Below are 12,261 nucleotides of genomic sequence, written 5' to 3'. Positions count from 1 at the left end.
ATCATCATCATCATGGATGAGAAGCGAGTGGGCATCACGACAATATAAAAGAAGAACTAACTCTCCACTAAGCATTTCGCCTCTTTGAAGGGTATTAAGCAGACAGGAACGGGACGACAGCCTGGAGGAGGTGATGCTATGTGATGACGACCAAAAAGACGACGACATCAACAACAACAAAACAACGGACCAAGACAACGCGACAACGTCCTCTATCGTCAATGTACATTTTTATAATCTTACAAGGTTTTTTTTCTTAGTTTTTGGTTTCCAACTAATGCCCGGTTTCAACCACGATAGCTGTCATTCGCGGGGACCTCTATATGGACTTAGAATCTAGCCTCTGTTTCCTATACCATCATCAGCAGTCTTGGGTAGAAAAAAAGACTTGCAGAGCCATCTACATGCAAACACCAAAGAATCCTCCAACAAGAATGAGGAATTTTAACGGTTAGAAGAAGCTGTTGCTGCTGGCGAAGTGATTGAAATAAATTACTGTCCCCTTATCTCTTTTGACCATAGATTTCCAGAAGGCTCCAGTGCAAAAGCAAGAGCAAGAACTTGCACTCCTTGAGGGGAAATCTCTTTTTCGTTTATGTCTGCATGCAAATAATGTAATTTACATTCATTGTTTTTTTCGTTTTGTTTCTATCTTTCTGTCTGTCTGTCTGTCTGAGGTCCAAAGACAAAAGTCTTATCTATTTCTTCTTGGAGACAAAGGTCTTCGATTGGTTATTTTGCAAGACTGGAATATTTTCGGTGACCTCGTTGTGTGTTGTGATGGTAAATTTCGAAATAGGACAGAATTAAAGAAGATGACACAACAAAGATAAAAATAGGAACTACTATTTTTTGTCTTTTGTAAAATTGACCTAAGTAATGGTTTTGGGTTGTAGGAATAGATTAGGGTTAAGAGAAAATAGGACTTGGTGAAGAAGCACACAGGTTAATGTGAAAGAAATTAGATAACTTAGAAATGTCAACAACTTTAATGTGAATTTGGATAATATGAATAAAGTGACAGTTGACAGTTCTAAAGGTCACTGTCAACTTGAAGTTTTATAATTTTGAGACTCAACTGGTGAAACGGCCATAAAATTACAACTAGAGAGAAGCATTTGGTATTTAATTGATTCTTATAAGTAAATGTGAGACTTGAGATTAATTTCTCCAATAATAAGAAACGTCAAATAAAGTAAAAACAAAACTTTTGTGCTAGTTTTCTGATCAAACATAATTGTAATGTTTAAGTTGTTTCAAAATTGTTTCTTGAATATGATTAAATATTGTAAGGTTTGCCTATACAAATCATGAGTGAGCTATTTCTTTCCTACTATTGATTGACATTTGACAATTGATAACAAATATAATTTGTATCCTTAAACAAGTTAAATCGTAAGACCATACATGTACATATGTTGAAATAGATTAAAAAAAAAAAACAATTTAAGTTAAGTAAATAGTGTGCTATCCACTTAAAACATTTGATTATATTTTATTGAACGAAAGTGCAACTGACAGGAAACTTAACGAAAAAAAAAAATTAGTTTGCACTCTATGAAACTTAGTTTCTGCAGTTATTCCAAAAACCAAAGATCTAAAACATAGATAGATATAACCAAATGTAAACAAAGATCTTTACAACATTCATAAAGTAACTTTTACGTGCGTTTTTTTTTTGTCTTTTGATGCCGTCATTATATTTTTAGCTCTATCTGATGTATGGTGGAAAATCTTGACACCCTGCCATTTGGCAATAAATCTATTTGACGTAACCGTAGGCGTAATGTGTCAAAAAGTCTAACTTTTGTTTTTCTTTTCCTTTGATATTAAATAGGCATTATGTATGGATACCTTCGTTGTTTGTATTGTATCGAACAGACGACGACGCACGACGACGTTAAAATGTTTACAATGAAACAAATTTTTGAATTCCGGTTAAAAGATTTGCATAAATTAAATTCGTCTGTCATTTATATCACTCGTATAATTCTCTTTTGGTGTAAAAGAAACATTTATCTGGCAATGATGTGTAGACGCACACGATTTAAGAACCAAGGAAACCTGTCAAAAGAAGGTTTAATTTAAATTAAATTGAATCGATACTCAACTCACATGTCATGTGTCAGTTGAGTTGGCTGAATTGTATCTAGGCCACTTATGTATATAGATAGACTGTTCAATCTGACTCGACAACTTTTTTGAGAAGAAGCAAAAGACGAGAAGATAACTCTGGGGGAAAAGTTTAAACATAGAATTCCATTTCATCCAGTGCGAAGGTCAACATCATCACCAATCAATAAGGAATTCCATTCTATTTCTTAAAGCATCTTTCTCACTTTATGTATAGCTTGAAGATGCATCAACATCACATCTTCCATCATATAAAATTTTAGGTTAATGTTATTCCAAGAGCAGAATTGCAAGACCTACTAAGGCCATCCAACTTATGTAGCTATGCGTTTATATAGGTTGAGCTACATCATTGCACACTCTGTGAATAACCATTGTGAAGAACGTCTTTAAGAAAGAATCAATCTTTAGAATATAAGCTCTGCTAGATTATGCACTGCAGTCTCGTTTGTTGTTCATAGTTATACTCGTTCTTGTTCATCATCAAATGCCAGCGCAAGTATCAGAAGCGGACAACAGCTGCTGTGCTGTTGCTGCTGTCCGTCCGCTTTTCACAGATTAAAATATTTATGAGGTGAAAGCCAGTAACCGCCGCATGTTGTAGAGTTATGTATATAAAGCTATGAGTGGGGGTTATAATGCCCAAAACCAAAGAATGCTCCAATCTTATCCGAACACAATGATTTATGAGTAGACTTGCAATTTGATTGTTTAAATAACCTCAAAGGCCTTGAATATTGATGATCATTGAAGGAAGTACTACATTTCAAATGCATTCTTTACCCTAACTATCTCCCTCTGTCTGTCAGTGTTGTACAACTAAAAACACTCTATTGTGAATGAGCGACTTGGAATTGACCTGGTGACCTAAGAAATTCACAAGCAATAAATGTCGACTGTCGATCGCACTCAGTTTCTCACCACGATATTCCATGAACAGCAAAAACAAAAAAACCATGCGCACTTCATGCAATAAAAAAATATGCATATGCAACATGCATGCACCAAGCATGCGAATATTTAAGCGCGAACAACGACACCATTAGTCATTGTGAATTTTTAATTTCATCTGCCTGCCGTCCGCCTCGTTTTGTTAGTTTAGTTCGTCGGTTAGCCGCCAACAAGCCGCCATCGCCATCTGCAGCTGTCAAATCCGCCAGCTTTTGTCGCTGCGCTATGAGTCTAAGGTCTGAGTGTGTTTTATGTGTGTTTTATTTTGTTTTGTTGTGCGACTTAAGGTTTATTGTTGTTGTAATCAAATTTCCATAACATAACATTCAATTTGAATTGTGAATGAACCAAGTAGTGGATATAGATGTGCTGTCAGTTATTTCCTATTATTAGTTTCAATTTCCACCGCCCCAAAGGGACTGTCGCTGCTGTAACATTCCGGTGCGGTGGTGTCATAAGCTTTAAGGTACATAATAGTTGTTGGGTCTTGATATAAGAAAGAAATAATAAACAGAATACATAATTAATGGCTTTATCAACCAGAAGCGATAGATGGTTTGCTTGAGATGAAATTTGTGTGTTACTTAGATGCAAATTTTATTTTGACAGGGAATACGACTAAGTGAAATCTTTGATTGCATATTAAATCAAGTGGAGAAATTGAGATGCATTTTCTATAGATATTATGTAAGTCCATTTTTCCGCAGCGCACAAAATTGGTTGAATATTTTTTTGACGTTTTTATTTAATTTCGCTTTTAATCTCTTGTGCTCTTTTAACCATACAAAAATACTGGTAGAAATTTCTATATGCTTTATTCACCAATAAATTCAAAGTTGACACCAACTTTAATTTTTGCAAAGTGTTAGTGGCTGTCATTTCTCATATTGACGGAAGTTTGACAACCTATAAAGAACTCCAACTTAAATTTTGGAACAAGGTTAAGGAATAGGAAATTTCATAATAAGTCACATCAAAAGGTTAATATAGCCGTAAAACCCTTCCTTCTTTGTGGAATGAAGAACTGTCCAGTATTAAGAAAATGACGAGTACAATTTTCAATATCTGACACAAACATAAGTTTTACCAACCCTATAAAGACTCTCTTAAAATTTACAAGCAAGCCCTTTAATCAGCCAAAAGACAAGGCTGAAGAAAATACTGTCAATCAATCGAAGACATAAAGTACTCTGCAAGGCTTAGAAAAGTTTTATCGAAGGAACATAGTAAACCTTCATTTCTAAAAAAGCCTGATGGACCCTGGACAGCCTCTCCAGCCGAATCTCTTGAGCTACTGATAAAGACGAACTTTCCGGGTTGCGAGAGTGATACCCCCGAACCGCTTGAAACCACAGAGCTGAACGTAGCTCATATGGAGCTATGGATATTTTGAGGGCCATCAATACTTCTTCTCCATATAAATCCCCAGCCATGGATGGCATACTGCCAGTTATGCTTCAAAAGTTGCATGATATGGCAGCTTCATGGCTGGAACAAATTTTCAAAGGATGCCTCCTTCTCAAACATGTGCCCATGTCGTGGAGACAGGTCAAAGTAGTTTTTATCCCGAAAGTGGATAGGTGAGGCCACGAATCCGCGAAGGATTTCAGACCAATAAGCTTAACATCTTTTATGCTTAAAACCTTGCGCATTCTTGATTACCAAATTAGAGAAATTCTAGTTGGACGACCTCTCGAAAGCTCTCAGCATGCTTATCTTACGGGCAAATCTACACAGCCGTAGTACGTCCAATCTTAACATATGGGTCGATTGTGTGGTGGCCTGCTTAGCAAAGCCTATAATATTTATAAGCTAAAGAAGGGCCATGCGTACTTGCCCAACAGATGCCTTAAACGTTATTTTGGATCTTCTACCAATCGACCTTTTTATTAAATACATAGTTTCCTGCAGCGCTATTAGGCTGAAGGAATCAAACAGCTGGTTGTCAAAACCTTATGGTCACAGCAACACAACGAAATTGATTCCCTTAGATATTATCTCGGTAGACACTGACTACTGCACTCCTACTTTCAGTCTTAGTAAAGGTTTTAAGGTTATTTTTCTCAATGCGACAAAATGGCTCTAACATAATCTCTATGAAGCATTTCTATAAATCTTTCCCATTCTATCACAGGTCAAACGAGTTTTTGGAGGTGGAGTTTAATGACTGATACTTTGTTTTTATTGTTTGATGTGTTAGAGAACAGCTCATCTTAACAGGTAAGCTATATACCTTAATGTGTATCTGACAAAATAGTTCATTATACATTGGTTAAATCCTCGGAGGCATCAAGGATAAGGAAGATTCTCTCGACAAATCCAACCATGCAGTGTTGTCTTAAAAACGCAGATCGTACATGGACTAACTCCATGTTAGAGAAGAAACACTAAACCTGCTACCAGACACCCACTTCCCAGATCCGTTAATACAACAAACCAGGTCTTGTTACAAAGGAAAAATTGACATGGGTTCTGAATAGTTTCCAACCTTATAAATCTCCAGGTCCAGATCAAATCGTACCAGCTGAGCTACAACTTACCATTGATATAACTTTGTCCATCGTTGAGATGATCTTCAAAAGTTGTCTAGATCTGGTCTATATACCTCAGCGATGGAAAGAAGTAAAAGTAGCTCGCATGTCAACCCTAAAGATCTAAGACCTATTAGCCTGTCATCAGTCATTCTCAAAACTCTGGAACGATGTACGTAATGGCATTGATAAGAGACTATTGATGTCTCATCATGCTTATTGCAAAGGCAAATCGGTAGAAACAGCCTTACACACTCTGGTAAGAGCTGGTGGCCTTCCTGGAAATTGAAGGCGCTTTCAACAACGGTGACACACCCGCTTTCACTTCTGCTATAACGACCCTGAACTTCGAATACTCAATTTGTGAGTTGATTAATCTAATGCTGAAAAGGAGGACTATCAACTATAAGTTGGGGGATTTTTATACGAAAAGGTCTGTCGGTAGAGGTCTGAGAGGGAAGGCTACAGAGTGGTTGCGTATGCCGATGATGTTGCTATAGCCGTCACAGGAGAACATCCTAATACACTGAGAGACCTCCTCCAAAACGCACTCAATAAGCTCACTAGATGGGCTCCTCGTACTTTTTACACGGAAACACAAGATCTCAGTAGTACCCGTGGCATGATAGTTAGTGCGTTGGAATTTCATGCCAAAGGTCTTGGGTTCGATCAATGCCTATGCCATCGAATTTTTTTTTTTCACATTTGCTGCCTCTTGCGAGGAATTGACAAATTCTCCAAGACTAATTCTTCTCATGAAAAGTGCTTTCTCAAATTTGCCGTTCGAATTCGGCGAAAAACTGTAGGTCCCTTCCATCCCTGACAACATTACTCGCACACAGGAATGGTTGAGAGTTGTAAGTCACTAGGACCTAGTTCTCAAACGAACTGTTACGCCACCCAATGTATTTATTTATTTACTAATTTTTACCAATGAAGCCAAATATCTTGGTCTGATTTGACAAGAAATTAAGTTGGAAACCTAATATTGAGGAAAGAGTTAAAAAAGCTACAATAGCTCTTTTCGTTTGCAAGAAAACCATAGGAAGCAAATGGGGTTTTCAACCTCGAATAACCTATTGGCTATACACATCGGTCATCCGACCAATACTTATGTACGGTGTTGCAGTATGGTGGACTGCACTGGAGAAAGTCACATACTACGACAAACTCAGCAGAGTCCAACGCACTGCATGTCTCTGCATAAGCGGGGCATTGAGAACCACACCCTCAGACACTCTCCTCCATCTGACACCTCTCGACGTCTTCAGCAAACAAGTGGCAGCGAGTACAGCTATAAGACTCAACGCCTCAACTCAATGGACCAACAACAATGTGGGACACTCCATCATTTTGAACCTCTTTGGTTCTATACCAAAGTACATAGACTACACTATTCCAAAACCCCAATTTGGAAAAAACTTCCAGGTATCCATTCCATCCAGAGATGAATGGAACATTCAAGACGAATGAGTGAGATGGTAGTGGTGTGTTCTCAGAAAAGCTTAATCTAAGCATCTCATTCAGCGGAAATTTTAGCGATCAAAGAGGTTCTCTCCTGGCTTAGAGAAAACATGAAATCAACTTCTGATATCTGCATCTTCTCTGACAGTCAGGCTGCTATTAAGTCTCTTAATGGTGTCTCAAACAAATCTCCAACGGCCTCCGACTGTCGATCGTCTCTTATGGAGATGGCGCAGCAATTTAACATTCACCTCTGTTGGGTGCCGGACCACAGAGACATCACGGGAAATTGTCGGGCCGATGAACTCGCTTAAAATAGAACCGTCATGTCTTTTTCAACTACGTGTAAACTCATGCTAAAAGAAACAGCTTTTGCGATAGCAAACTCTAGGTGACACAATTTAGCAACTGGCGCAGCCACAAAACTCATATGGCCTTTACTTTACCTAAAGACTTGTTATCTCAAAGCAGACTTCATATTAGCTCCCTAATATGTGTCCCTACGGGACCCTGTTTTATAAGCAGACACGCTATACGACTTGGTGTAGCCTCAAATGACTTCTGCAGGAGCTGTATGGATGAGAAAGAAGAGGAAACAATCTCCCACCTTCTCTGCACTTGCCCTGCGCTTGCATTAAGACGCAAACTTCATCTGGAAGACTGCTATTTTGATAATCCCAGTGAACTAGCTAAAAAGGATATCAAACATCTTCTTCGTATTATAAAAAGCTCAAATTCTTTCGACTAGTAAGAAGTAGTTCTCTAAATTCTGAATCCGCAGCCACTTTAACCTAACCTATTGGTTTATTTTGAAGAAACCTGAAAACTTGATAGACGTCAAACTATTGTGAAAATCAGTCGTAAAATCCAAAATAGAATCCGTCTATGAAAAGTGACAGCTGTCAATTTGAAGAACAAAAACTAAAGAACCACACAAATTTCGCTTCTTAAGAATATTGACATTTCTGTAATTTCATGGCCGGGCGTTTGTAATAAAATAAAGGGGGGTGTAAGTTCTATATGATCCATGGGATCCAGCTTTCTCTTAATTTATATTCCTAATGCCCAAAACACAATTAGCTTGAACGAATTTTTAGTCAAATTAACGATATTAATAAATTCCTCTATTCATACATTCCGTGGTCAAACACCATAAGTCTTGAAAATCTGTAATCCGATTCGTGATAGACATCGTCGATACGTAAAGGCGATGAGGAAAAATAAGAACTTATCTATAACTTACCTACCTATAAACCTACCTAATACTTATGTGCCTAAAAGATACGCGTGCAATCCGATTTAAACTTAAATGATGAGTTGTATGGTTAGTCCAGTGAGTGCATCAGAGATGGTGTGTGTGTGCTGAGCAACCAGAAGAAAATGTTCCGCATTTTCATGGCCATCATCATTACTTTACTAAGACTAGACCTGGAGCTGGAGCTAAAAGCTGAAGCACATCGTTCGTATATAGATAAAACTGGACAAATTTACTGGCGCGCCAGCCTCTACTACTGTCAGAGAGATATACAAACGAAGATAAGGCTATAGGAGGAGGGAAAACACAATAATTACGAGTTGGTTGGGCGGCGGCCATGGATGGCGGCGGCACATGCGCGCAGAAGGATGCACAAGGTCACATTCAAGCTATGACGATGATGAAGACCAACCAACCTACCGAAGGCGAAGACGAAGACGGTAGTCAGAACCACTATGAAGCTATTTGAGAAATGCGAAGTCTATTTTTCTACAGTTCCATCATCTTGATGATCATCATCCATGGTCATCATGGTGTGCCCAACCTCTATGATCACATCATTTTCTTTGATGCGGACTTGAACAGACCATATCGGGGTTTGGATTGGTAAGACCGGTAAGGCCATACAAGCCACCACACCACCATCAAATTCTCGAGACTACATAGGCTGGTAGCTTTGAGAGAAGAAGACTCAATCAGTTGGCATAGGTTCGTTGGTTCTTCATTCCTCATCCTCGGCTTCAGACATCTATTAGAAGCCTTAGGCTTGTTGTGCGAATTATAAGGAATAATCAAAGCCAGCAGGTTGTGGCAGAGCATAGTATAGCATCGTTGTGTCATGTCCAAAGAGACAGGACAAACATGGCGGACAAATCATAATTTCCCCCTCAGCCCGTTCGCGCCCGCACAAACTTCATATACCTACTTATTGGTAACTTTGTTACTTGGAACCCCCTGTGAAGATTAGAATGAGATTTTTCTAAATCTCCAGACATTTTGCGGTGTGAGTTGAATATGGCGGGAGCAGCCGCCAGGAGCAGGTATAACGTATAAAGTGCTGTGCGCGCATGTTGAGGTTGGCGAAGAAGATGGTCTTCTGCATTCCTTAACATTATTATTATGTTTTTATACTTTTTTTGTATCTTCTTCTGTTTTTAATTCTATTTATGTTGTGACATCTAATCTTCAGAACTTGTGTTGCAACTATTTTTTAAAATGAACAAGAGAGAAAAACATATCTTTCCTATAAACGAAAAAAAGTAAAGAAAAATGTTAAGGCCGACTTAAAAGCTATAGAAATATCTTAACGAGGTGAAAATTAATTCAGAGCGCAGTGTTGTCGGACGAGAATGATAATTATTTAAAGCGAATTGTGGCGTGAGTGGGTTCATGGTATGATTTTTAATTTTGATTTTAATCAGAAACTTAAAAAAATACTAGCGGACTCTTGTTCTTGTTTTTTCCTCAACATTTTCTCTTTAGAAATTTATAAAATAGACCTAAAATTTTTGAACTTCTGGAGACATTTTATCTTAATTTGACACAATTTTAAACAGAATGATATGACTCTCATTCAAAGCTTTTAATTAAGGTCTGATTTAAATTTGTTTTTTAATTACCATGATTGGAATGAGATGTAAAAAAAACTAAACCAGAAAACTCAAGTTGAAAAAACTTTACATTAATGAAACGAAACACCTTTCTCCCAATACCAAGTATACCACATTTATTATGTATTTTAATTGTTAAAGGTTTTGTGACATTAACATTTACATTCTAATTTACATTACACTTTAGTTGTCATACGTGTAAATAAGATAATTTACACTCCATTTCAATTGCTTAGGTATAGGAAATTTTACTGTCAGTTCAATTATATCCGTCATGTTGAAATTTCATACAATATTACTTGACAGTTCCTAGATGACGATTTGACACCTATTTATTTTTTTTACATTTTGAGTGTTTAACTTCAAGCCTAGTACGCTGCTGATGCAAAATGAAATTTCCTATATTTCGCTGTTCTTTTCGGTTTTCAGTACGCTGCTGAACGACGAAATGTGTCATTTTAGTGGATAGTTGTACTAGATTTTTTAGTACAATTCTCCACTCTTTTCGTTCCCAATTTAATTGCCTGGTGAAATTTTGACGCTTAATTTATTTATTGAACAAATTTTTTTACAAATTAAAATGGAAAAAAATCGTTTACACGTGACCTTCAGTGTTTTGATTTGGATTTATCTTTGGTCTAAAATTCAATAAAATGGATTTTTCTAATGTGTTCCAACATTACATTTCTGAATCGGAAACTCAGGATGTTTTTGGTGATGTGGTGATGAAGTGATGAAGACAAGCAGTGAACTTCAACTTCCAAAAAATAAGCCAAAGAAAAAAAAAGAAGGAAAGAAACTGGCCTCGTTGGTCGAAGCCAGTGAAGCTATTTGGAAGTTGGAGCATAGGCTTCACAAAAATAATTGAGCCGTTGTGAGCCTCTAGTGTAATATTCATAGCTGCAGAAATGAAAACTCCATGTGCTAACTGCTCAATAAAATGTTAATAAATAGAATTCCGTATGTAAGGTTTTTTGAATTCCAGTTAAAGATTGCAGGGCAATGTGGCGTTCCTTACGTGATAGCATGCGCTACCACGTCACAGACAGGAACAAAAGGAAGTCGGGTAGTAAGGCCGATCTTGTCGTTTCAGATCAAGGCGAGACATTACAGGAAGAACCCCAGGAGATAGGTCGGGAAATCAATTGTTTTTGACAGCTAATAGAACTCTCCACAAATATTTTTCCGCTGTGGTTTTCGTTAGCCGAAAAAAATTCGTTTCACTTCAGATGCGTACTTTCACGGTGAAAATTAAACGAAATCTTTCGATGTGTTTAATAAATTAAAAAAGGAAAATATTCTTGTTCGCAGTCGAATGAAATTCGTGCAAAACTGGAAGAAATTTCTTCTAATCCTTATGCTTTATTCATCAATAAAGTCAAATGTGTTGGTTGCTGTCATTTTCGATATTGACAAAAGTTTGACAGTTCGTCAAGTTCTCATTGTTTGTTGATTCAAATCATTTTTAAATTTGATCCCATTCCATTTGATTTAAAAAGGATAAAAATAAATCAAATGACTAAATGAGTGACCTCAAAAGAGTCAAATCGAAGGACCGCTTTATGATGAAGTTGACTTCTTTCAAAATCAGTCCAAAATCCAATTTAGAATTTAACTAATCTGTCTATACAACTTAACAGTTGAAGAACAAAAAGATAGCATTAACGTAATTGCACTCCTGAATCAATTTGTCACCTCTCCAAAGTCATGTGTTTGACGTTTACAACAAAGAAAGAGGGGACACCTCTTCAAAGTCATGTGTTTGACATTTACAACAAAGAAAGAGGGGACACCTCTTCAAAGTCATGTGTTTGACGTTTACAACAAAGAAAGAGTCGACATCTCTCCAAAGTCATGTGTTTGACGTTAAAGCCTAGTACATACTTCCTCGTGAAGTGAACGTTCGCCAGTGGTGAAAGTGAACTTTTGACATTGCTCACTGGTACACACTTGTGAGTACACGTTGTAAACATTTGACTTCAGCTTCACCAACAGTTCCCGTACATTCTGCACGTGAATTGCCCGTGAACGAAAACTCTCCACTTTTTTCTCCACTCAGCTTCACGAGCAAGTTCACGGGTGAACCAAAAACTGAAATTTGTATGGGTTCACAAGATGGTTCACAAGTATGTACTAGGCTTAAAAACAAAGAAAGAGGGGACATTTTGTATTTGTTTTTATGTTCTATTTGATTTGTTCTAACTCAGATTTAAAATCGCATTTTGAGCGAATTAAGCCATATTTACAACATTAATAATTTCACCATTAATACGTTGCGGAATTGCGTGTTTACTGTTATGGTGAAAATTTAATGAAT

General features: G+C 37.3%; 1 protein-coding gene across 2 annotated transcripts in view; it reads left to right on the top strand.

Annotated features, from left to right (window-relative positions):
• Positions 1-12,261, top strand: part of LOC129952791 (protein Shroom) — a 227,332-nt gene that overhangs the window by 15,881 nt on the left and 199,190 nt on the right. Inside the window, exon 1 of one of the 2 annotated variants that reach the window (XM_056065614.1) lies at positions 3,304-3,320. The exons of the other annotated variant lie outside the window; for it this stretch is intronic. The gene's annotated coding sequence lies outside the window, so the exon portion shown is untranslated. Of the gene's footprint in view, positions 1-3,303; positions 3,321-12,261 lie in introns of those variants that run through there. 2 annotated transcript variants of the gene reach the window in all.

This window comes from Eupeodes corollae, chromosome 3, assembly GCF_945859685.1.
Source record: "Eupeodes corollae chromosome 3, idEupCoro1.1, whole genome shotgun sequence".
Classification (NCBI taxonomy): Eukaryota; Metazoa; Arthropoda; class Insecta; order Diptera; family Syrphidae; genus Eupeodes; species Eupeodes corollae.
This window is presented reverse-complemented; position numbering and strand designations above follow the sequence as displayed.